Raw genomic sequence first — 27,317 nt, 5'->3', positions numbered from 1 at the left:
CAAATGTTGCTACCATGCATGGAGCGGGACTGGCGTGAACAGAAGTGGAAATTTAATAGAAAGTGTCTCTAGTATACATACAGATTAAATTAATCTTTGTGTTGATGCCCACCCTAAAGGCTCTGCAATACTGAAATGGTCTTGCCTGAGAATTTACATTGCGCTGTTGACTCTGCTTGGGCCTGCTGTACTGGAGTCAATTTCACCCTGAAGACATCTTTAAAAGTCAGTGCTGAATTGGAATTAACCCAAGTAATCTCTAATATTACAGTGACTTGTTTCAGATTACTATAGCAACCCAATCAAAAAAGACAGTTACATTTCTATTTCTCTAAGAAGTATGTGTATTATTAAATCAGAACAAACCTTCCCAATTCAAATGGGCTTTTTGTTTAAGAAAGAAAATATTTTTCTGTAATAAGTCATCCTAAAAGTCAAGCAGCTTTGTTATTTCACATTCCTCCTTCACTTAGCACATATTTCTTTCGTGACTTTAAGGAATGGAGATTTTATTGGAACAGTTTACCAGCAACATCAATTTTAGCTGAAGATAACTCTATACATTTTACACTGGGTTATGGTTGGTAATATAACCTTTGTGTCCTTTAATTGTCAACAGAGTGAATGCAAAGATCTGGATCTCACATTTCACCTTGTTTTGCACTGCACTCACTTATATCAATCAAATTGCATTATGTTATGTGAAGTAATTTAAGGTGACATTGAAACTAAACTGACAAAAGGTGCAATAATGCAACATAACCTGTTGCAATTTGTAATCTAGTGGGTATAATAATACTCAGCACATCTATACCGACTTGCATTTGAGGATCTCAGTGGGTTTCACAAATATGAATGAATGAAGCTTGATAACATCCCTTTTAGGTAGAAATTATCCTTGAAAACTGAGGCACAGAGTCATAATTCAATAAGAAGTCTGCCACAACCACAATTAGAACCTAGATTGCTTTGGTCTCAGTTCTAGTACCCTAACTACAGGAATATCTTTCGTCACAAATTCAGCTCTAGAAAACAATGAAAACATCTATGCAGGTTAAGGTATTTAAAGCATAATCTACACTTCTACATCTATATGACTTATTCTGTGCTTCAGACAATGCCAAATATGAATATCCATAGGCTAAATTCTCAATGGTTTTTAAAAAGTCTTACCTCAGTAAAAGTCTCAAGGCATGTATGAAATTAAGCAGCTGCCTGGGTGTACCCAGATCAGAGTCCTTGTAATGATTATCAGACAAGTACATCAGCCTGAAGAGATACAAATTATTGCATGGAACAGCGACTTTAACAAAATTTATTTCAATTTAAATAAAAAGACACTTATTGAAAGGATCTAGGTGTCTTAACCCCAGATGCAGTAAAACAATCGTTCAGGCAGGAACTTGGCCAGCCAGCCATCTACAAACATAAATAAATAAATAAATAAATAAATAAAAATAAAAGTTCTTTCCCTGCCAAAACTTTGCCATATTAACTTCTACCATGTCCCATCCTTTATGGGAAATCCTGTAGTTTCAACTTTTGTTTAATGGTCCTCTTGCAGTCAGACTCAATCCATCCATGTAGCATTTTCTTACTATCTTTTAATTCTGATTGCACCTTTAAACATATGTATAGTAGTTAGCAGTTCTTCCTGTCTGGAAAGAGTTAGGGACCGGATTCTCAGTTATAACCTCTAATTTTATGAGCTCAGATTTGCACCAACAAGTTGGTAGCTCTTATATAGCTAACTACCTTATTTTTTGCACAATCAAGAAGCTGTCTATGTGCTACAAATTATTTGTGTGTCAAAACTGCACTGGCAAAAGTAGGCTCCCATTAACTTCAACAGTACTAACTCACATGCTTAATTTAATGTATGTGCAGAATTGTTTGCAGAATCAGGGGCCAGAAAAGACTGGCTGAAACTCAGCTCAAAAATCAAGCTCTTCATTTCTAATTTACAGATACAGTGCAAGATAGCAAGTAGTTAAAGTCTTCTTTAAAAGAAGTTTGGTGCATGGTTTATGAGTGTAGACCTAGAAATCTTATCCATTATCCCTACCTAAAAACCAGCAGATTCTGTTAAAATCATTTTGAATTTCCATCTTCCAGGAGTGCATTAATATTGTTATATAGTGCTAGTAGATGTGTTTCAAATGGATTACTCAATGGTTTTACAAAATTGAGCAATCCAATTGCATTGTAGGTATATCATAAATTTAGTAATGCACTAATCAAATATGGGCATGTATTTTCAAGGACATGATTAACCATTCTTCTTCACATGCTCAGTATGTCAAGTTTCAAGGCAATCGGAATAAGCATTGGACAAGCAAAGGGCCTGATCCAGCCAAATTACCCACAGCCTTCTCAACAATTTTGTTCACCCTGTAATGACACCAGGAAGAAAATATTGAAAAAAATAATCTTAATACATTTCATTTACTTTAAGACTAACACTATTACATGCTAACCATAATTATATGTTTATTGCATGGTGTCATGATGGGTACAGTTAAAGTTATATGTATCGTAAATGTATTTCCACATCTTAACATGTCTGGATTTCTTTTAAGTTTCACTTTAACTCTGAATTTCCCACATTTCTGATGCTTGTTTTTGGGGGTAATTACAACAGCCATGTAATGCTTCTAACCTTAAGGTACTGATATATACTCTCAATTTAATCTAATTTTAACATTTTTTAATCTGAGAATATTATACACACACACACCCCATGAATATACACAAACACTGACATACAGATATATATGAGTATATATATATATGTAATATCCAAGATTATGGTTTTTTTTGTTTTGTTAAAGACAATTTTATCTAACTGAACAATTTGGGGTTAATGACATTTCATTTTTATGGTCTCACGCCACAGTATCAGCTATATTATAGTACAGCCCTGAAATAGTGTTATCTTTTTAACTTGTTGCAATTTACACAGCATGGTACAGCTTTTGATTGAGCATCACCTGAAAGCACTCAGGCAAACAATATGCCAAGTCAAATATTAAAATAGCATATTTTATCCCGAAATGAACAAAGGCATATTATCAGAGATCTGCTATACTTTCCTCCCCAAACCTCACTAAATGAAGTTGTGCACATTATTGTAAAATTAAGCGTACTTTTCCAAATGTAATTCAGTCTAAATCTACTCATATTAATGATAATCACTACAAAATTAAAAGGTTAAAACAAAGTTAGAAATTCATAAAGGTTTTTAATTACAAGTTAAGAGTAAAAAAATGTTTTGAATGAAGTAATATTTATCTGGAAGTTATATAAAAACAGTTTTTCCCTGAATAAAACTCCCATAATCTCTTCAGAAAGAGCTTAAAGCTAAATTGAGGTCCCATTGCATGCATCACAATGGAAAGTATAAACTATACAATAGAGTCTAATTAACTGATATGTTCTCAGTACGATCAGGTTACCTTTGGATTTCTCAAGCTCTTAGCTAATATTGCTACTCTTATTGCTTCCTTGATTTGGAAAATGTAGAGCTAAACTGCATGTGCAAAAAACAAAAGCCATTTTAAATATTTTAGAACCTTTAGGTTAGTTTCTCTCTATGAAAAGAGGAGTGGGTGAACCCCAAAGATTCAGAGTTCAGATTTGGGTTAGGGTTCAGGTTTGTTTAGGATAATCAGCTATAAATATGGATATTTACAATAGTGAAGCCAGGTTTTGTAACTCAGGGGAACCAGGAAAGGATGATAAATCACTGGTGGCCATTTTTCAACTGAAAAATAGGCTTGAAAAGGTGCCATGCATACACTTAAAGAGCGCAGGGGGTGTAACTGCCTCCTCTGCCCCTCTGTTGGTTCTGCCACTCAATATGCAGTGTATCAAAACATGCCAAGCCTGAAACTGGAGTGGACCTCTCAAGAACAGGCCTTCTTATAAAATGCCCAACACTTCAGTTTCTGATCACAGACAATAATGCAAGGAGACTGATTCTGCTCTCACTCCAGTTTTATAATTGTGGAGGTTATTTAGAGACGTTATTTCCCCATTTATATAGGTGTGAAATCAGAATTGCCATTTTCACCGTATTCTGAAACTTCCCTCCAATGCATAATAATCCAAACGTTTCTGAACTTCTAAAAAGGTTTGTTTTGTATTCAGCACTATGAGTTCTTAAAGAAAAGACAGGTGGCTTAAAATGAATCTTTCAGGCAGCAGGCAGACTAAGCTTGCTACTGTTACTAAGTGTAACTAAGCTTGTGGCAACAGTTCTTTGGACCACCTTCGCTAGCTGACCGTAATTATGCAGTGGTTGGCCATCAGGTCCTACTGCACCCAAACTGATGCCCTAGGCTGTCCATACAGCTCTGTTCATCCACCTTCACAGCCAGGAGGATGAGCATATCTGCCTGACTGCCTGGCCCAGCAAAGAGGACTTTCCAGAGGGAGCCAGGTGTAGCTGTCCACTCTGGTCAACAGTTGCAGGTAGTACCATCTACTGTTACTTATGGTAGCAGGCACAGCTTGATCTGTCTTGAAAAGTTTGGACTACACTTTGTCTAGAACCTCACCTCAGACCTGTTCACGAAGGGTGGCCATACCAGGAGTACAAGACTTCGGACATGGACATAGACACAGACACAGACACACACAAAGTATTTTAGGCTCCTTCAGGATGGAAGATGCTATAAATGTAAAACCGTATTTTATTAATTACAGTAGAATTTCAGAGTTACGAATACCTTGGGAATAGAGGTTGTTCATAACTCTGAAATGTTTAACTCTGAACAAAACATTATGGTTGTTCTTTCAAAAGTTTACAACTGAATATTGACTTAATACAGCTTTGAAACTTTACCATGCAGAAGAATGCTGCTTTCCCTTTACTTTATTAGTATTTTACGTTTAACACAGCACTGTACTATATTTGCCTTTTTTTTTTTTTTTTTTTTTTTTGTCTCTTGCTGTCTGATTGCATACTTCAGGTTCCAAATAAGATATGTGGTTGACTAGTCAGTTCGTAACTCTGGCATTCATAACTCTGAGGTTCTACTGTATAGTTATAAGTTTCTCTTGTTTGCCTTTGTTATTGTCAGATTCCTTCAGGGCTGTTCATATGTGTGTGTTTGTTTACCCCTGAAATGTAACCTAGTCTGGTTTACATACAATATACTCACAATCTGTGAAAGACACATTTGCTAAATAAATGATCTTCTACTTTTGGTAGTTTTTCAGTTGGAAAAAATAGCTTTAATATTTGGTAACTGGGTTTTCCAGCTTTTAATATAATATTGAGAGGTTGTAATCTTATGGAAAATACAGCCACTTTAGCAGACATTATTTGGAATAAATGTTTTGTGGATAATCCTCAGTGAATAGACGTGGTGTGTTTGGGGCTGCTTATGGATCTGTTACGTTAATTGGTGAGAATGAAGTAGAATTATCTAGGAATAAATGAGAGCTGTCAAACAGTATCTAAAATGATAGTCATTTCCTGGTTGGTATAGATAATAATGCTAATGGCTGTCACTGAAATTTTTGTACAAAAGATTAAGTTTTCCTACTGTTTTATCTTTAAATAATGTCCTCATTTTATTTTCAATGTTTCGTTTCCTATTAACCCTTAGACTGTTAACGGCAGCATACACTATGGAAGTGCTGTGGTAAGCTGTTGAATAAAACAGTAATGTATCTTGGACAGCCTTCTGTACTCTTAATAATAATACAGTTGGCAATTTAAAATCCCAGATGCTCACGAAGACAACTGGAGTTAAATTGGGCCAAGCTTATGCTCAGGGCTCATTTCCCTCCTCTGCAGTGAAAGCAGGACTTTTTCCCTGTTCTTGCTATCCAGTTTGGGGAAAACTGTCAGAAAAGACTGCCTAGTGGGCTGCTTAGATGCAAGAGACCCAGGGAGCTGCCTAGCTAGGTGGTGGAATCTCCATCACTGGAAAATTTTAAAAGCAGGTTGGACAGACTGTTGCCAGGGATGGTCTAGATAATGCTTGGTCCTGCCTTGAATGCAGGGGACAGGAATAGAAGACCTCTCCAGGTCCCTTCCAGTCCTACAATTCTATAATAAAACCAATCAAAGGAAAGCTTACAAAACACATTAAATGTAGCACTGAAACTGCATGGTACTTAAACACACATATAATTTCAAGCATATGAGCAGCTCTGTTTACAGAATGGAACTTTGAGCATGTGAATCAGGACCCAAATCAAGAAATCTAAACATGTTAAGAATGAAGTTCAGTTACATTCTGCATACTTTGTGCCAAATCTTTGTCCCATTAAGGTTAGGAGTAGAATTCAGATTTACTTCAACAGAACTAAAATTTGGGGATCGCTCCTGCACAGCTTTACCTAAGTAACACACTTTTTGATAGTCCTATTGATTTCAATAGCTGTAGATGTTTAAAGTAGTATTTGATTAGTATAGGCACAGTCCTAAATGATGCTAAATAGTTATTGTGGAAAGTTGTAAGTCACTCCACAATCAAGGTTGAAACTAATTTTCCATTGCAAGTCAGTTTCAACACACACACACCCATCTTAACATATCCCTGCTGAGCACAACTGTCATTCAATATGCTCCCAAGCCGCCTCTGTTTTTTGGCCAGCAGACAGGAAACAGGATGCTTATTTGCCTAGATATAACCTCTACTCGCCCTACCCTTCTGGGTGATAGGATGCTAACTGGGTGGCCAGTCTAAATTGAGTTGGGCTACAGCAAGGGAAGAATTATGTAGTGGTGGGAAACTAGTTGCGTCCCTTAACTGTTTATTCATTTCCAGACCTTTTAATGGTTGAAATTCAATTTTTTTTGTAAATAAAGTCACTTTTTTCGCCGTGAAGGACTCCATCAAAAGAGTTTCAGAAACTTAGTTCTTCCTTAAAGCTTTTTTTATTCATGTTTTGTAAACAAATAAATAATGAATTTGTAATGCCAGTAGTGATAAAGCAATAACTTAATAACTATTAGCTCTTGCAGTATATAGTTCTTCACGGTTGTAAAGTGCTGTAAAACATTAAGTCCTAAAAAAGAAGGTCAGAAAATCTTAAATCATAAAGCATGGACACGCAGGTTGACCATTACCAAATAGTCTCGGAAGAGAACTATAATGCTGAGCTAAATAAAAAGACATATTTATAAGAAAACTCCAGTGAGTCACTACTCAGCAATGGAATTCTGGTAAATGTTCAACAGAGGTCACTTGAAGTCAGCATACAGAGTCCAGATTGCAAAATGTCTCCCAAAAACCACGATGGTTCTATTCATGTTTGTGTTTGTCTAGTTCAGCAGCATGAAGTGTGTGAGTGGTATGATAACTCTTCTAAGCTCAGTGGGGCAGACTAATTCATCACACGTCATGGACAGAGTAGTAGGAAAATTTCCGTAAGCTAGCCAAATTCTCTATGATCATTATACTACTGTGGCATAATTATATGCACCCAGACTAGTTTGTTACGACATTGCTGACCACTGTGTTAATAACTGGTAGATATCAAGTAATGACCCTTTTAGTGTTTACTCTCAAATTGATTGAGCACATCACAGAAATTTAGTGACATGAATCATGTTACAGTGTTCTGAATTTATAAAACCATGCACTTCTGAAGAAAGCTTGTACTTTAGATAAGTTACAATTAATGGAGTTATTAATTATAAAATCGAAATATACATCATGCAAAACTCTAGGTGCTATCAACAGTGCATCTTTATATACTAAGAGGGAGAAAAAACAAAATCACTACAATAGCAATGGGACTTATACCTTAAACTTATGTTTATGAACTTTTGTTGATATGGACCAAGCTAGTTAGATCCTGAGGCAGGGGAATGTATTTGGCTATATTTCCCTGGGACAACAGTAACTTCCAATGGCTCGATAGACTAACCCTGAGTAAGAATTCATCTTGAACACCAAAACAAACACAAAACCAAATATCACTTCTGCTACTGAAAAATGGTAGTCACAATTCAAATATCAACGAGGCACCTGGTTCATCGGACAAGAAAATCAATATTTATCATACTTAACTTTGGACTCATTCTAAAAGAGAGGCATTTTAAAAATGTCAGTCATGCTATGCATATTTCATATATTGGAACATGCCATGCCCTTACAGCTTCCGTATCTGATCCTGACCTTTTCAGTCTATAATAGAGAGGTGACCACTATGCATGCAGAAATGGATTTTCAGGTAAACCATAAAAAGCACACATTTTACTCAAATATGTTGCACATTTCTCCCACACACAAGTGTGCTAAAATTTTAGTTCAGTTGCTATCAACCAAATAGCAACTAAATGGATACAGCACATATAACATCTTCAGATGTACCAGTATCTTGCCTCTAATGAAAGAGATGACATTGGGATTTGGGAATTATATTATTGTATGATAGAATGGCCATCACTTGAAAAGTACCGAGCATTTCCTGCAGATCAATCTGGTCTTGTAAAGTCTCTAAATTCAATCTGGGAAGACAATATTTTGTACTGGAAATTTCCAGCAGGAGCATGCAGACCCTGACAGAATGGGGCTTCACCTTTTAGTGCCAACTACTGGAAGTACTGGGTTTATTTTCAAAAGTAATTTTTTAGCAGGACTAATAGTTTAAGGGATTGTTAATGGAAAATGAAGCTTGTGCATGTCGAGGCCTCTGACTCATCTCCAGCCCAGGTTGGATGCAAGTGATCATAAAACAATACTATCTGACAGCTCAGTGGCCTGTGTAAAATGAGTTAATTGTCTCATTCCAGTTGCTAGTGACAGGTGACTCTACCACAGTTAGCACGACTTGCTGTTTTAGCAGTGAGGCCAATGATTTAGTAGAGATGGAGAAAGACCTATCTTCTCATTTCTCTTAGTAGCTTCTCCATTTCATGTTTCTAACACTTCAGGTTGGTGGCATGGAAAAGCATGCACTCCAGCTCTCTTTACTCCCACTCACGATTTCCCTCCGCCCCAACCCCTGCAATAGCCTCTCTTCTTTTGTTCAACCAATCCCCTTATTTGCCTTCAAATCCTCCTTAAATCTCACCTCTTCTAGTTTACTTTTCTCCATTAGTTTTTCCCAGATATAACCCACTTGTCCTTCCCCATGTAATTAGATTGTTAAAGAGTAACACACATACATGTTAAAAAAAAAAAAGAAGAAGAAGAATTACAGATCTCCTTTTTTCCCCTTTCTTTTCCATTGTCTTTACCAGCAACCCACCCAATTATCTGCAGATTATCGGTATAACTTTAGGCATGAACCTCCACCACTGAAGTCAATGCAAATTTTGTCTTCATTAACTTCAGTGGAAGTAGGTTTGGATGCTTAAGGACTGATTCTGCTAGGTTTATGGTGCTGTCCACTCCCATTGCTCTCAGTGAGAGCTGAAGTACTCAGAACCCTGCAAATTCAGATGTTTAGTTTCAAAGCACCTTTGGCCAGAAACTAGGAGTGAAACCTGGCCCCACAGGAATGAATGAAAGTTTCACCATTGCCTTCAATGAGACCAGGAATTCACCCCAAAACTTTATTTGTCTATAAAGCACTACGTACTATATAAAAAACAGCATGAAGGGAGATCATGACTAACAACTTCTTAATTTTATTTCTGGATATAGATCATATAATACTAGTGCAGGAAGAACTGGTTTGTTTTATATGGACACCTTATTACAGAATAATTCCTCCCCCCCCCCCCCCCGATCATATTCAACAACAGAACTGAGCATATTCATTTTAAAATGTTAATTTTTATGATCAGTGCATTAATGTTTGGAAAATTTAGAGACTAATAGGACAAAATATTGTGAAAACTAGACAAGCTATGTGATTTAATTGTTTTTTACCTCAGAAAGCATCTATTTGTGCTAGTGTCAGTTATTTATAACCTAATGAACTGATTCAAGATAGATCTAAAAAACTATGATATTTAATCTACTTTTTGTTATAAGGTATATTCTTAAAAGGATCCATGCATTTATTTTACCGTTTAAACAATACGTATTGCCACATGCATGTCACGGTATTATGCAGGTGATTGCTACTATAATTATGGAGACTAAAAAATAACTGGCCATGATTTAACGTCACTTATAATCCGTATTCCCTTAGTGAACTATGCATAAATTGGACTCCTTAATGTCACGCATCTCTTGTCCATTTGCTCCATCCACCACCATAAAGCAGTTTGACAAAATAAAGTATTAATCATGAAAGTCCACTTTTTTGTCCATGATTTTCTCATGACAGCTAGGAATTGAACAAATGAATAATGTTACAATCAATATGAGCTTGTAAAGCCATCCATGTTTGGTCTATTTAGAAATCCTTACAAAAACTAGTAGCAACTGTCTTTCTGCATGTGTTTCCATGGATTGAAATGTCAATTTTAAATGAAATGTTTGGGTTCAAAACACCAATTCAGAAAATCAAATTTCATTGCAATCTACATTTTTCCATGGAAAATTTCACTTTCAGTTAGACCACATTTTCCAACCAAAAGCTTCGTTGGGAAAAAATTTTAGTATCTCTATTTGGGGGACTTGTGTTTGCCAAATTGCAACTCAAACCCAATGTGTATGTCTGAAGTATGGAATCTGAAAAGCAGAGATCTATTGTGATAGATATTGCTGACACTGGTACCCATTTACGCATGACATCTCAAATGATAGAGCTGTAATAAATTCCTTGTGGTTCCTTTCAGGATTGTATGTTGCTTTTGGGAAGTGAATGAGGTTCTTTCAGGTTGTAGTAGTCCTTCTGCAAGAAATATTGAGATGGGAAGGAAAGTAACTAATTAAAAGCAACTCACAGTGTTGGATGCTAAGGAAACAACATGAGAGAAGGGATATGATGAGAAGTACCCATTTATAAGAAAACTCCACTGAAAAGCTGACCTCATTAAAGCTGATGGGAGTGCTAGCCACCCTTCAATTCAGACTAAATGGAAGAAGCAACTCAGCTCATTTATGGAGTAAGATAGATGGAGACAATGGAAGGAAATACTGATTGAAGACTGATTAGAAACACAAGAGCTGGGGCATTGATTGGCTGTGTTTGTATGTGTAAAAGAGGCAGAAGGTGACCAGAAAGCCAGGAAAAAGCCAGTGAAGCAGCTGATAGTGTGACTTTGAGGAGCACAGACAGAACTTCTTGGGACATAGGACTGGCTGGGAAACAAGCTTGGATTTCGGAGCAAGGAAATTGGAGAGTTCCTGGCCAGTGTTCACAGGAACAGGACTTTGTGTACATTTTTTGCAAATAAACAGGATTGCTCCAAGAAATACTTGATTCATACAATCAATTTCTCCTCCTAACAGAAACAATCCAGTAATGTACCAAATATTGGCCAATCTCTCAGTCCAAGAGCAATAGTACCATAAGGAAGCCACTGAGATCACCCCAATTCTACACTGGCCTGGTCCCAGCATGAGTTAGAACAGACACAGAGGCTTTTCTAACTGATACTACTAGGATAGGACCCGCAAATGACCATAACTAAGGGAAAACCAGAGTAGTGAGGAGAGTTCCACCAGAGTCCCTCCATACCCTGCATCTCTTGGCACACCACCTAAGCTAGAGTGTTGGGAGTGGAGTGTCTGGCACAAGAGACCCCCCTCAAAAGCTTTATGTTATGAGGAAGTTTTCCTCCACTGAGAGAATTTTCCTCTTGTGAGTTACAGCGAGAATCCAGCCCCTTTACGCAACTTGAGTGGCACAAAGAGATAAGAGCATAATGGAGAATATGGGCCTCTCGTTTCAGGAAGCCTAATTCTATTTTTCTCTGAGCCAATTCCTATCATGGAGTGATAGCAGACTGGTTGTGCCCTTGCTTGGTGTCTGAAACCAAAATGGGTGTGGGTGGATTACTGTGTCTTAATGTACATGAAACTTTTCCCACTGTACTGGGCAGAAATATAACACCAGCAGGGCACGATACCCATCAGAAAATATATAAATATTATATATCCCCTTGCACGCTTCTCTGAAGCAGAGAAAATGAAAGATTTTCATGCAGAAATGCTGCTCTCTAGAAAGGAATCATTCCAGTGAGTTAGTACAATCATATTTTTTCTACAAATGTCACCCTTGTCCTATCTTTACTCTTTTTTTTTTTTTTTGTATTCTAGTGTGCCTGGTAAGCAGACTGGATAAGCTAAGCAATTTCATCCCACTACACACATTTCTAAAGGGTAGCAACATAATTGCCAATAGAGGCAAGGCAACACATTCATCATGAGGCACATTAATTTTGTGCATCATAAATATTATCTAATTATATCTCTCAGTACTCCTTTGAGGTAGATAAATATCTCCATTTTACAGCTAGGGAAAATCGAGGTAGAGAAGTTACAGGACAAATTCTGATACCCTTATTAATCTTATTAATAGATCCATATTCCTAAGGAGCTCCGAAGAGGTCAATCTGGCTTTTAACAACTTGCCAAGGCCACAAAGGCTGTTAAGAACATAAAAACATCAGACCAATGGCCCATGTAACCCAGTATCCTGTCTTCTTATAGTGGCCGGTGTCAGATACTTCAGAGGGAATGAACAGAACTGAGCAATTTATCGAATGATCACAGTCCCAGCTCCTGGCAGTCACCGGTTTAGGGATACCCAGAGCACGGAATAGTGTCTTGAACTGTCTTGTCTAATAGCCATTAATGGATCTATTCTCCAGGAATTTATCTAATTCTTTTTTGAACCCAGTTATACTTTTGGTCTTCACAACATCCCATGGTGATGAGATTCATGGGTTGACTGTTCAGTGTGTGAAGAAATATTTCTTTGTTTGTTTAAACCTGCTGCCTATTCATTTCATTGGGTGACTCCTGGTTCTTGTGTTAGGGATAAATAACACTTCCTTATTCACCTTCTCTACACCACTCATGATTTAAAAGACCACTGTCATGTCCCCCCTTAATCATCTCTTTTCCAAGCTGAAAAGTCCCAGTCTTATTAATCTCTCCTTATATGGAAGCTTTTCCTTATCCCTAATCATTTTTGTTGCCCTTGTCTGTACCTTTTCCAATGATAATGTATCTCTTTTTTGAGATGGGGTGACCAAAACTGCATGCTGTATTCAAGATGTGGGTGTACCATGGATTTATATAGTGGGATGATGATATTTTTTGTTTTATTATAAATCCCTTTCCTAATGGTTCCTACATCCTGTTAGCTTTTTTGAATCCTGCTGCATATTGAGCAGACACTTTCAGAGAACTATCCAGTGTGACTCCAAGATCCCTTTCTTGAGTGGTAACAGCTAATGTAGAACCCATCATTCTATATGTATAGTTGGGATATGTTTTCCAATGTGCATTACTTTGCATTTTATCAACACTGACTTTCATCTGCCATTTTGTTGACCAGTCACCCAATTTTGTGAGATCCCTCGTAAATTGTCACAGTCATCTTTGGACTTAACTATCTTCAGTAATTTTGTAACATCTGCAAACTTTGTCACCTCACTGTTTACCCCTTTTTCTAGATCCTTTATGAATATGTTGAACAGCACTCATCACAGAACAGGTCGTTGGGGGACCCTGATATTTACATCTCTCCACTGTGAAAACTGACCATTTATTCCTACCCTTTATTTACTGTCTTTTAACCGGTCACTGACACATGTGCAGACCTTTCCTCTTATCCCTTGACTGTCTACTTTGCTTAAGAGCCATTGATGAGGGACCTTGCCAAAGGCTTTCTGGAAATCCAAGTACACTGGATCACCTTTGTCCACATGTTTGTTTATACCCTCAAAGAATTTTAATAGATTGGTGAGACACAATTTCTCTTTACAAAAGCCTTGTTGACTCTTCCCCAACAATTCATTTTTATCTATGTATCTGATAATTCTGTTCTTCACTACAATTCCACCCAATTTGGCTGGTACTAAAGTTAGACTTACCAGCCTGTAATCGCCAGGATCACCTCTGAAGCCTTTTTTCCCCACACACCCCCTTAATCAGCATTACATTAGCTATCTGCCAGTCATCTGGCACCAAGACTGATTTAAGCAATACATTACATACAACAGTTAGTAGTTCTGCAATTTCAAATTTGAGTTCCTTCAAAACTCTTAGGTAAATACCATCTGGTCCTGGTGAGCAGTTAACGCAGGAATTCCTAGCTCATAAACCTGTAATCTAAAACAATATTACAGTTCCATCTCTTACTTTGATGTGATTTAATGTAATGGCTACAAAAGGTGTAACACTGAAGTCCTATGATACAATAACCTGATTGTTGGATCGTCCATAGTGACGATGTAGCACTGGAATTAAAATTCAAGGTTTAAGTAAATCTAGAGCTTTCTTGGAGTCCAAGCAAAGCTGGACAATCCATTGTTCTGTTCATTTCCATATATAATAGCCTCATTCAGTGTACTCATTTGTTCAGAAAAATCATTTGAGTCCTCTTATCAAGTCCTCTGAATGCTTGTTCTGCTGAATTCAAGCAGCAGTGATTTGTTAGATGAAAAACCTCCTATTCCAACAGTACAAAGAATCAATCTTTTGCCAGCCTATCCTACTGGTCCATTTACTTTCCCTGCACGAAGTCTTTCTGCAGATATTTTTCAACTTTGTCAAATTAAAGGATAAGAGTTTACTGTAAGTTTCAGCATGTGCTTAGAGTTGTCTGATAAACTGGCTTGAGGAGACAGAATATAAAAGCGAAAAAGTGTTCTATGCCAGCAAATCTAGATTAGTATGTATTTATATACGTACAATTTTTGTACCCAGGAGAGACAGTAAAAGCTCCTGTATCATGTTATAAAATTACGTGATCAATTAGTCAGTAATTTTGAGAAGTTTCATTCCACTTTCTATATGTTGCTACTATCTTAAGTTTTACCTTTCTGAAAGTGCCTGCGCTAAGCAAAAATGCCACACAGCATTTGACAAGTCTGGGCAAGTTGCTCCATGTGGCAACATGAAGCTCAAAGTTGAGGTCACAGCAGATACCTGCGCCAACTGAAGCTGGAAGCAATATATTCAATCCCAACACACAGTCCTTTCTTCTTCCTCCCGTCACTCTTTCCCTTCGTGCTCTCTCAAGCTTTCCCATCTTCCTTTGAAGTTGGGGAAGCCAAAGGTTACTAGTAAACACCATCCCACCACAGACTGAGCACCAGTTTTCTAGAGCTATATTTTGATTAACCAAGAGCTTTCCCTGAGTTTCCCAGGCACTTGCTATAAAATACCCTATCTTGTTGGCAACCACAAATGTTTTGTCAACTTCTCTTTACTATTCTCTTTTTTACAAATGTATGCCTTGAAGTGGAATTCGGAAGGCCTGGGCTCTATTCCCAGGTCAACTACTGGTTTGCTGGGAGATCTTGAGCCCATTTCACCTCCCCGTGCTTCAGTTTCCCCATCTGTACCATAGGGATAATGATGTTTACATTCTTTTTAAAGCACTGAAATCTACTAATGAAAAAGTGCTATATTAAAAGCTAGGTATCATACACAGATAATACCATGCATAATGATATGAGTAAGTGCAGGATAGATTCAATGTCCTAAAAGATGGACTTCTTGCAAAGTCAGTGTCATGTAATGCTCTGTATACTTCCTGTCTCTTCTAGACCTACCGTATGTTTATTTGGCATTTCTGCAATAAATGTCAGAGGAACATGCTTGTGTTCCTTGCTGCAGTATCCATGGCAAAACATTCAGCCAGGAAAGCTTAAACCACTGTCCATTTTAAGTTACTGCAACCATCATTAAGGAGCTAATTCTTCTCCCAGAAATAAACAAAAGGCTTCACAGACTGGTTAGAAATTATTAGGTGGAGTAATATATTGAGTCAGAAAGGAATCACTACGCCTTTTCTGTTTCCATAAGATGGGTCAGAAGTTTAAAATAATTTAAAATATCTTATCTTAATATTTTATTTGCTACATTGAATTATTTTTCAGTTCACGTGACTGATACTGACTTGCCCTCAAAATGATTGTTTCAGTTGTTCATGGAAGATGTCCAATGAAAAGTGGAATTGTATTAAGACATGTGTTTTCTAAAACCTATGTCCTAGCATCTTTACTGCCTATTCTATATCTCCTTTCATATAGTTTAAAGCAAAAATTAGGCATTAGCTTTAACTTCAATAGCCTATCTGCAATTTATTTTATAATTAGAATGGCTTTTTCAGTAACACAATTGCTTTTATGGTGTAGAAGTCAAAATACCAATCAAAAATAAAATGATTTGTAACTGCCAACTGCTTTCAAACTGCATAGTTTGAAAAGTTCACTCACATTCTACAATGGGTCTGGTTGTTGGTTTGAGTTCATTTTAAAAAGAAACACAGCTTTACATTAATGATAATTTATCTATATCTTTTAAATTATCTGAAACATATGTCTGAGTACAAGAGAAGAAATTCCTAGTGAACTGCAGTGGAATAACAAATGGGTTTCCACAAATGAGAAATTAAAAATAAAGAAAACAAATTCTCTCTCCTATAAACTCTGTAGTATGAAAGGATTATTGTAAATATATATTATTCCATTATTCATTACATTTATGCCATGGCAGTATGAGACCTTTAACTCTTCAGTGCTTCAGTTAAGGTAACTTGATCTTTTTGGTATGGAAGTACAGATTCACAAAAATGCCTGACACACCTAGTACTGTAAAAGCTGCTTAGAGAAGTAGTCTATTTGTGTAGATCAGTTAGACATACCACACTGAAGTGCAAAATATTTCAACCATAAAAATCATAGAAATGTAGGGCTGGAAGGGACTTTGAGAAGTCATCAAATACAGCCCACATGGTAAGGGCACTTAACATTATAATGCAAATTGAGATTTGTATTTTCAAAATAAAATTCAATATGCTATCACAAAGTGAAGTATCTTATTCTGGAGAAAATACCACTGTATTAAGATCCATTCAGCTTTCTGAATGCTATTGTTTCATATAGGAAACAGGTAGGCTACAAAAACAATACAACTGTGTTCAAAGAGAGAGATCTGATACACTGTCGGATTTCTCTTCCTTGACTATTGCAGTTCTAGTCTCTTTCATTGAATTTACATGGGACACAGGACATGTGATGGAGTTGATACCCAGCACATCCTTCTAGAGGTTAATTTGCTACCCTGATGTTTAAGGATGAGATTATGTCATGGAGGCCATGGAAGTCACGGATTCCACGACTTTCAAGGACCTCAGTGACATTTTCCACTTCAAGACAGCAGGGCCAGAGCTGTCAGCTGGCAGGGGCCCTGGAGCTCCGAGCTACGGTTGGCAGGGACCCCTGCAGCTCTCAGCCACCGTGAGTGGCAGGAGACCCGAAGCTCTGATCTGGTGGCTTAAGAACTCCCAGCCGCTGCAGGAGGCTTGCAGCTCCCAGCCGTCATGGGCAGTGGGGGGGGCCCTACAGCTCTGAGCCGCCATGGGCATGCTTGTTCTTAAAAAGTTGAATATGCCCATAAACAAGGGATTGCCAATTAAGTTGCCTCCTCAACTAGAATTATACACCTCTTATGTAGCACTATAAATGAGAGCTCTAAACCTTTTTAATGGAGGAACCCAGGTAATTTTGTCAAATTCAAATACTATTTGTATTGCAGTAGTGCCTAGAGCCCTGTTGTAGGCCGAGAGCATCTATTTTACCAGTGTTCAGGAGGCAGGAGCAATTGTGACATCCTAACAATAGACTCTATTGCTGTAATCATGTTTACATATGTTTGGAAACAATGTGCTTGGAATATCTTGCAGTCCTGTATGCATTTTATTTATAACATCTCACAGTTCAGTTTGTTTAGAAATGTTTTGAGACCTTTTGTTATGAGCAAGTCAGCTGCTTGTGCATCTGAAAACAGCTACTGTGAATGTGCTTTGTTATTTTATGTCAATGGAATGATCCATACTGATGGCTAATTCCACCCTCGCATTTCTAGTATTAAAATAACTTGTACTCCCCTCTTTTATAAAAACATATATATATATATATATTTTTAAATGCAGCTTTAATTAAAAGTTGTAATTTTTGTTTTGTTTGTTTTTTAAAAAAAATTAATTAGCATAACTAAAAAATTAATGGTGTGTGTATAATACTAAAGTAAAAAGGCAGCAACTCTAAGTCTCCCTAATAACAAAAAAAAGTAAAGCAAGACTTCGTTGTAACAACTTTTACAATCCCAATTGCCAAAGAATGTAAATCAAAATCACCCCAAGTCCAAAAAAGTCAACCTCAAGGACAAAAACAAAACAAAATGTAAAAAATAACACAAAAACGTTCATGCTTGCAACAACAAACGGGTGATTGACAATTACACCAGAATGCAAAAGCAGCATGACACAGCAAGACCCATAAATCTGTATGAAAATAGATCTCTATAAAAATGGGGTAAAAACATGAAAACCTTGGGTTCATTCTGCAAATATCTGAAATTCACATTAGATTTGCGACCGACAGAGCCCAGTTCCATCCTCATGTTCATCCCACCTGGCCAGTGGGCTGGCTTGAGCAACTCATCGGCCAGTAATTATAGTCCGCTTGCAGAACATGTGTGTGTGTGTGCGTGCGCGCGCTTGTGCAATTGCTTTTTGAAATTTCTGTATTCACAATAAATGCAGTGTATTGCCTTGTCCCCCTGAATAAGATTCTGCTAGTTTTTTTCTTTTATAAGTGTAACACTGTTGTGCTAGGCATATCACAAAATACAAGACAGACAGTTCCTGTCCCAAAGCTCTGCTAGGTGACCTACAGATATGAAGATACTAGATTGCTTACAGTCTAAGTTATAGGTGGACACATTAGAGCCCAAATGGCATATGTTAGTCCTCAGACAACAGTTTGAGGTACTTTTCTTTACTACATTTTCAGAGGTTTGCACAGAAGCTAGTCACACAGATTCTGTTAAAGTCACTAAGTTGCCTTGAATATGAAGGGGTGCCTAATATGTGTACACTCTAAAGGTTGAGTTATATAAAATAATTCATACTAAGCAACAAATTTTTCACATTTATGATTTGGCAAGATCAACCTAATGGACTGAGAATGAGGTCAGGAGCCAGGAATTCCACAATACTAATTCTTCCTCTACCACTAATTCATTCTGTGGCTTTAGAAGAGTCACAGTGTCCTTAGGTCAAGTTCCCCTACAATCCACATTGGTGCAGACATTTTGGCAGAGGGCCCTTGGTGGTTTAACTGCCACCAGAAGGAGATTTCAGCAATGCAATGCTCACTTTAGGACAGGGGGAAGGCATGTGCATAGGAGGGAAAAGGAGAAAATCCACAGGCAGGTAACAGATCTCCCACTTTGGGCAGCAGAGATCTGGAAAAGGGTAAGACCAAGGAATCCTCCCATTGTCTATACATGCACAGCTTCCATGAATCCCTGGTGAAACAAAGCTGTTGTCCCCTAGCAGAGCAATCATGGGAGGGTGATGGTGAAAGTACTGCCTGTCCTTCTTTAAAGGGATGAATATTCCAGGTTGCAAGGGGTCAGACTCTTGTAAAGAGTTGCAGATTGCATTTCCTTAATCCAGAGAGGATGAACCAGGCCCTCTGTCAGCTCAGTGTTCCCATCTGTGAAATGGAATATTCTAAGGGTTAACTAATAGGCCTCAAACGGGCAAATTGCTACAGAAGTGCCAAGGGCAATCCTCGTTATCGTGAATGCTTTTGAGGATCTTATTAGCCCGTCCTTCAAACAAATAAGCAGGATGTTCAGCAGATACTCTGAAATCCCAGGTTTTGGGAACTGAAGATTAAAATTCTTCAGAGAATGTTTCCCCTGAAACCACATCCCACCCACCCAAAAGTGCATTCCACAGCTCAATCTGCACTAACATGCCTGCAGATTCCCTCTTTATTTCTGAGATGAGGTTACTGCAACATCAGCTCTCTCACTCACAGCCTTCCCCATGTGGATTCCCAGAATCTGGGCACAGGGGGAAAGAGGAATGAGATGCCACCACAACAGCTGAATCCTTTCAGTCACTTCTTGCTGGCTGCCCATTAGTTTTGGGGCCTTCTGCCAACAGACAGGAAGGAAATGGTTTGGCCACAGATTGTGTCATTGTGTCACTCCATTACTCTGTCAGGTGTCTTCTGAAGTTTGCACTCCTCCATGTCAGCTTAATCTCCTATTCCAACTGCTATCATGTGTATGGCGCAAATCATCCAGTATAACAGTGGAGAAGTAAAACAACTCCAACTTCAGAGACTGCCATATAACTTTGTTCCCAAAAACAAGGAGCAAACAGAGATGGATCTCAAGCCAAAACGAAATATAAAATACATACACATGTTTAATATTTAAAATGAAAAAATATATGATCAAGCAGCAAGAACTGCTGGCAGTGCAGCATCTCTCACAGTCCTTAAGTACAAAAGAAATTAAATAAAACCACACCAAGCTCTTAAAAAAAAACAAAAAACAAAAAAAACCCATCTTGGAAACTTGCCAACCAGCTTTTCAGTTTTTAATTTTGACTTGTACCAGCCTGCTATGATGAGGAGAATGCATAGGTTTGGAAGAATCATACAGCTAAAGGTTTGTGGGGGTTTTTTTGTTTGTTTGTTTGCCTCTCTTTTCGTTTTGGTGATAAAATTCAAAAGCTAATAAAATCAGACAGATTATAGCAGCATTGATGAATGGCCACGTCTGGATTTCCTGTCTGGAGACCAAAGCAGAGAAAGAAGATGAGGCAGTCAGTCAGAGAAAGAAAAGGAACATCCCGCAGATGGATTATGTCTGGCTGCTCCCTTTATTAATACTGATCTGTATCAGAGCAGTGATGAATACAGGGAAACACTCAGAAATACTAATGGTTTCACCCTTTAAGTACTAATTTCTACCCTTCTATCCTATTTAAGATTAAAAGTGCTCTCTGATCTTGTCATTGATGGAAATGGTTATAATGAAGAGACAGGACTCTTGGGAAGAAAGAATATACTAGATTTAATGAAAAATATTAAAATCAGCTTTAGATACAGAAAAGTTGTGCACTAGAATCACCGAATATTGGACCACATTACATTACCCCAAAGCAGTTTATATTCTCTTTTCAAAAATCCTTAAATCTAATGATTTTTTTAAATCTTGACACTTAGGAACTTATCAAAATTGCTGTTTTGATGAAACACATGCCTACATTGAAAACATAAAAGATGAGCTGTAAGCACAATTAAACAAACTAGCATGTGTGCTTCTCTGAAGCTAAGGTTACTTCAGCATTATTATTGTAAATCCCTATCAAAATTTTACTGAGGTGTTAACATGTATTACAGTCTAGAATATCTGCAGCTACTAAATATGAGAAGCTTTGAAGAATCCAAAATCTGTGCTGGTTAAATATAGTCTAAAAAATAAATACATTGTCATGTTTTTAAACTCATAACATTTAGATAAGCATTTAAATCAAAAGTGTTATCACAAATAGCACAAAATCTTTTCCAACTGGAGTATTTTCCCGTTGTTTGATTTGAAATTGCTCATGCAATTTTACTTTTTCACATACAAAAGTTTGGGAGGGTTTTTTGCATGCACTACTTAGGCACACAGATGTTTATATTTAGATCTTCTGCAAAAGTATTCAATCACCAGAGCTGTCTTCTGAGAACTGTAAAACACACTACAAAAGGAACAGAGGTCTGGTTTGATGGTGAGAGGTGAGCCTGATTTGTTGTGCAGTCCTCAATTTAATTTAGGATTGTGGATTTGGCAGTTGTCAGAGATTGAACTGTTTGATCGAGAAGAGGGTGTGGAGAAGAAATAGCCCCTATGTCCCCAAATAAAACTGGCATAAAAACATTCTCGCTTAACTGGCTAATCTAGTTTGAGTCAGCCAAGATGGCAAATACTGGATTCCTCCTCAATTACTCAAACAGACAGAACAACAACTAAACATTGTCCAGAATTTTTCCCATCTGCACTTCTCTAGTTTGATACCATCCAAACTGAAGGGAGTCTCCAAACGCATGCTATTTTCCCACAACTATCAGGACAGTCTCATATCCTAGCCTGGTCCTGGAAAACCCAGCTGGGTGGGTTTCTGGTCTGTCTTTACTGAGCCACAAAAAAAAACCAAAAAACAAGTGAGCATATAAAAGGGAGAATATAATTCCTCTCTCTGTGGGGCTCAGTCTGAGCATGTGCAGACACTATAGGGCAGATTCTTAGGTGGTCTAAATCAACATAGATCCATTGGCTGCTATGTAGTGGCAACAGTTCACCCCAGCTGAGAATCTGGCCCTGGGTTCTAAATAGCAGGACCACTAAATAGAAGGAAGCAGAAGGGACTGAAGGCTGATCTGGGTGAGGGAGGGCATTGAGGGAGAAGGAGAATGGAAAGGTCTCTCCCATTTGCTTCCATGAAGACCATTTCCTTTAGAGAAGGAGGGAGGGGAATGACATAAGCACCTACTAGCCAAAACCTGCATTTGCCGACCCCTGAACATAATGGACTGTTGTTTCGAGTGGGAGTTGCTGGACACTGAGCATTTCTGAAAATCTGGGCCTCGGCTGGTAGTACCAGTGCTGTAAAGGTGTGAAGAGAGAAAACGGGGATGCCTTTCTAAAGTTTGTGCACTAACACCTTCCCTCCTTCCAGCCAGTTGATAGCCAGGGTCTGTTGGAGTGAGTTTTAACTTTCAATGTTCAGGGAACACCTGCAGCCTTTTAAGCCTCCATCCTGGATACAGGATCTGACTATTTGGCTCAAAGCATCCTCCCCCCCTCCCCATGTTTGCAAATGATCCTGGCTATTGAACTGCTATTTCCCACTGTGGTGGAAAGAGAATGGGTAAATATTACCATTCACAGACATGCATACTGCAGAATTCAATTCTACAGGGATTCTTCTTTGCACAGTCCCGCAGCAGAAGGATCCACTACTACAAATCTCTGAATGGCAACATGAGTTGAAGCTGCTGCAGTTCAATAGCTCTATGAACTTCTGAGGAGAATTCCTTCAGTTCCTGTACCAAGCATGGCTATTGAAACTTGGCATGAGGATGAGAATTTCTCCCTTAGGATGTAAGTCGTACATTTGGATTCACAGAATTTTGGAAAGCTCACTCAAACTTACTGCATAGATTTGCTTCAGTACATTTAATTAACCAAGCTTAGTGCTGCCTTTACTAGCAACATGCTTAGCACATCATACCTTCACTGGGTGAATCACCTTATTATTCTATTCCAGTTTAAACATTTAGTTTCTCAATTCAATTTCTCCCTAAAGGGCACAACATTTTCCCTCTTGAAACATAGACCATTAAATTTACCTTCTGATCTTAACATTTAAATGGAGTTTTCCTCAGTAATTGCAAACTCTGTGCTGACGGACTGATTTGAAAGTCACACCAGAGGAAATAGGGTCTAGTAATTAAAAGCTCAGGTCTAGAACCTAAGACATCTCAGTTATCTTCTTGGCTCTGACACAGGACTTCTGATATTATTTTGAGAAAATCATTTTTTCTCTCTGTGACTCAGTTTCTCCTTCTGCAAGACGAGGGTATGAATAATAGAGCTAGTCAAAGATTTTCTGATGAAATTGTTTAATCAAAACAAGTGCCTATTTGTCAAACCCCAAGTGTTTGTGTAAACAACTCAGGTTTGATTAACCAAAAACAGGTTTCCATAGGAAACCTGACAGCTTGCCAGGCTGCTAGGGAGCCCAGGTTCCCAAAGTCCATGGCTCCAGGGAAGCCCCACAGTGTGGGTTGCCCTGAGGCTAGGAAGCCAGGTCTCCCTGAATCTTCAATTCTGGAGCAGGCAGCCACGTCAGGGCTTCCACACTATCTGCTGTGGAGCCAGAAACCTGAAACCAGAACTTGGCTCCTGAACCTGCAACAAAAGAACCTGGAATCCCTGAGAACTCCAGCTTGAGCCAGAACTCTCAGGGTTTCAAAATTCCCTGCTGTAGAGCCAGGAGCCTAAAAAGCCCTGGGGCAGGCTCCCAGGATCTGCGTCCCTGGGGCAGTTCCACCATGTGAAATGTCCCAGTCAGAGAACCCAGAGATTCCACATACTGGGACTAGCTACCTGTCAACATAAGGGTGACAGAATCTGGCCCAATGAGATCACTAGAGTAAGAACTACTTCTTGTAATCCTTCCTTTACAATTTGTCTGTAAACACACTTAAAATTAACTTTGTTCATTTAAAGATGCACACCAGTATATACCAGGTTAATCAACCAGAATACTTATTTTCCCTTTGTACCTTTTTTTTTTTTTTAAATAATATCTCAAACATAAGGTACAAGGTCAGCCTGAGCTCTGATATTTTTGGCTAGAGTCACAATATCATTGTATACAAAGGAAGTTTTTACTTTTTTCATTATTCTATTCTGATTTTAAAGAATATTTCATATGTTAAGAAATTTAGATCCATCAAAGAAAAGAATTGTCGGGGGGGGGGGGGTGTTATAGGTTTAAGTATGGAATTAAGTCATCTTGATTCATAGGAGCAATTTGAGAAGGAAGAACATCTTTTTTAAACATTTCACAAGCATTAGCTGACACAGGTATTTTTAAAAACAGCTCTACAGAGGAGAACAGAATTTGTTAATAACCTTGAAAAGTCCATGATTTATGATCTCTGTCCAAGGATCTTATGCATTTTTACAGTCCCTCTTGGTATCAGTATTTTTCTAATCTCATAATGTAATATGGAAACTAACTGCCCGGATTTCCCCCTCCTCCCCTGCGTTTCCCTTTGCATTCCAACACGTTCTTTTAAGAGCACTAAGTTCTATATGTCCCCCCTCGTAAAGTCAGCAGCAAAACAGGTTGTGGTGTATGGATTTCCTACAGCTGTCTTCTATTTTTGTTACTGTAATATGGAGTACTATACAATCTTGAGAATAAGATTACTCCCTAAGCAGTTATTCCAGGTATGTATGCCATTAAAATCAATAGCTAGACTAAATATGCAATAAATTCCAAGTAATACTGCCAGGAATGAGTGAACCTCAGAAGGGGTTTGGAGTTAAGTTTCAGTTGTAATAAACATCTGAAAGTGCAGGTATTCATTATCTAAAACTTATTCCAGTATCTGAAGCTCTTTAATCTTCAAAAATGGGCTGTGGTTCTCAAAAGATGTTTTGTGAGATTTCTTGTACTAGTAGTTCTAGCGGAAGCTGAACATCAGGGGTGAAATTCTGCTTCCATTGAAGTCAATGGCAAAATTCCCACTGAATTCCACGGAGCCAAGATTTCAGCCCAAAAGTGTAAAAACCTCTTATTGCAACATTTCAGAAAGATTCGGTCCTTAAAAAAAATAGCCGACGGTTTGGAGAATTGATGTTTGAGCAAAACCGGTACACCCATTCCTAATTAGCTGGAAAGAAACATGATCTACCAAGGACCTATGTGGAGGCATGCTGCCAAACTCACAACCAACGTATTCTTTAGTGGGTGGGAAGAGTCCAGTTATTTGTCCCTTGTTTTTTTATAATTCGGTTTCTGCGATTTTGAAATTTTCTTAAGGGTTGTATAATCATCTTTCCTTTTATTCCTTGACCCCAGGGAAGAACTGGGAGACACTTTGTTTTTAATTGCTCTAGAAATAGCCCTTCTCCCTCTTCTGTGTGGTTCACCTCCTCAACAAGTTATAACTCACTTCCTAAAAGTTGTTTTGTTAGGGAAGGCACCACTGTTTGCTTCCCTTTTCTTGCTATATAACTGATCACTTCACACTGTGTACAATGATTGCAACACACTATACAATCAGCCATTCACACAGCTGCAAAATATTGGTGGAAACAAGCCCTCTCTGAAGAAAAGTGAATAAAGCAAACCATATTTTAGAAAACAACATTCCACAAAAGGTTCGGAAACTTTTACAAAAAAGTGTTATACCGCTAATTTTTAGATCTCTCATCTCACAGGAATGCTTTTTCCAGTTTCGCTCAAACTTTCCCATGATATTCTCCTCTGGAAGAAGACCACCCACGAGAAATTTCACAGAGAATGGTTTTGTTTTGACAGAGTTAGAGGAGGTGGGAGTCCAAAACTGGCTTATACTGGTTAAAGTTTCAATTGCTTTATACAGTGTCACTACAGTGGCTTCATAATAATGAGGCAGAACTCAGACACTGTTCAAGCTGCCTACTACAAAGAATGCATTTGGTAACGAAAGACCACCCCAGTAAGATGGCACTCGCCACAAAACATTGACTAAACACAATAGCACTAGAGGACGATGCGGATGCCACCACTCCAGAAGATGACAAATCCAATTATATCCTTCTATGAAGATCTCATTAGTACTTAGAAAAATGGGAACAATTATAGTGTTTCAACACATTTTTACAGAGCTCAGAGTGCAGCATGTGTCCGGTTTATTGCTCTGTATAATTTGGACCCTCTGTGGTTACAATAATGATATGCATAGTTCTTTTTCCTTGTGACCTTCTTCACTGCGATGGGAATAAAAATTACGTTCACTTCCATTTCTTTTTAATTCTTTCCCACTTAGAGAGCTCTTCCTTCCCTGCAACTACACCCGGGTTCTGAATGATCCCATCTCCATCCCCATCAATTTTCTTGTTACGTCTCTCAAAATTCAACACAAGGATGCCGTTTTAATTAACTACACTGACCTTAATTGGGTTTCGAGCAGCAACAGGAAAAACAAAATAACAAAAATAAATCAAGCCAGTACAGTGAGTGGGTCATTATTTACAAGTGACATCCAGCACCATCGCCTTCTTGGGTTCACTTCAGTTCAGTCTCTAACTCAGCCCCACGGCAACTGACAAGTCATTTGAACTCTGCTACACAGAACGTTCCAGACCTTAAAGGTGCAGCAGTCAGTTACAGACACCATACTTCTTCAAGTTTCACACACTGTAGCTCCCAGGGTTTTTTTTTAAAATGCAAACACAGACCCTTTATCAGTGATATCTAACAGTTTCTTGGATTTTATTAATGTAACCTTTCGGATTGCCCTATAGGTGATCAAAAGTCAGGAAATATTAACATTAGGTTGAATGTAACATCTCATGAGAGAAGTCAAGAAAGGCAAGCAGACCGGTAACAAGTCAGTGTGGTTCCAATGTGCAGCTTTCGTCACTAAAAAATTAATCCTGCAAAAATGGAAAAGTTGATCGCCACCAAATAAATGCACACATACAGATGTGCATACAGGTTGTTACTTTTGCTCAAGTCTTGCCTCTACTGTAAGTCCTGAAAGCACACTCCACTTTAACAGGATTTTGTAGGGAAGAACAGCTGAGTCGATAAGGTGAACCTGAATCATTCTGATCTTTGCACATTCATTTCTGGATAAATAACTGGAGAACACAGCAGAGCTTTTTTGCATGCCAACTCCTTTTATCTTCAAG

This window comes from Emydura macquarii, unplaced genomic scaffold (genome assembly GCF_026122565.2).
Source record: "Emydura macquarii macquarii isolate MOO-44397 ecotype Brisbane River unplaced genomic scaffold, CSIRO-AGI_Emac_v2 contig_2636, whole genome shotgun sequence".
NCBI lineage: Eukaryota > Metazoa > Chordata > Testudines > Chelidae > Emydura > Emydura macquarii.
This window is presented reverse-complemented; position numbering follows the sequence as displayed.